This window comes from Citrus clementina, unplaced genomic scaffold (assembly GCF_000493195.1).
Source record: "Citrus clementina cultivar Clemenules unplaced genomic scaffold, Citrus_clementina_v1.0 scaffold_2, whole genome shotgun sequence".
In the NCBI taxonomy this organism is placed as follows: Eukaryota; Viridiplantae; Streptophyta; class Magnoliopsida; order Sapindales; family Rutaceae; genus Citrus; species Citrus x clementina.
Window position 1 is genome coordinate 13,728,235 of NW_006262688.1, and position 652 is coordinate 13,728,886.

The following is a 652-nucleotide window of genomic DNA, read 5'->3' on the forward strand; positions in this document are numbered from 1 at the left end:
TTTTTTTCAAAGCCGCACGAAGCGCGGTTCTATTTCCTAGTATAGATTAAGGGAAAGGACAACTAAACCTCAAATTTTAGGGAAATGCTATACAGACCCTTAAATTTTCAATAAGTTACTCTTTAAATAGTAACTAATAAAGTAAACTTTTAAATTTTTTCATGCATACAAATATAATATAAATAATTTATTCTGCTTGGTAGGCTAATATTATTAAAATATTTTTTAATATTTGGAATAATTTTGAAAATCTAAATTATTATATTATTAAAATAATATATTTATATTTATTATAAAGATCTTAAATATGTTGTATTACATAGTAAGCTTCAGCTAGGCATGTTAATTTTGTTCGAGAGAGTTATTTTCTCTTAATATATATAAGAAAAAGTTCATGTAATTATCACTTCTTTTTTTAGATAGAAATTATTGTAATTGTCGTTTAAATAGTAAAATCTTTCTGCATTCTCCTATGATTTTTTATGCCAAATTATTTGGAGGGTTTCTCGTGTAAAATACATGTGTCCATTTTATCTTCATTTCTCTCAATTTCACTTTAGTTGACTGTGTCACCGGTATTGTCCTAACAGTAGTGAGCTTGGGCGTGTTCATTCGCTGGCAGTAGCAACATTAATATTGGACTTTATAACAT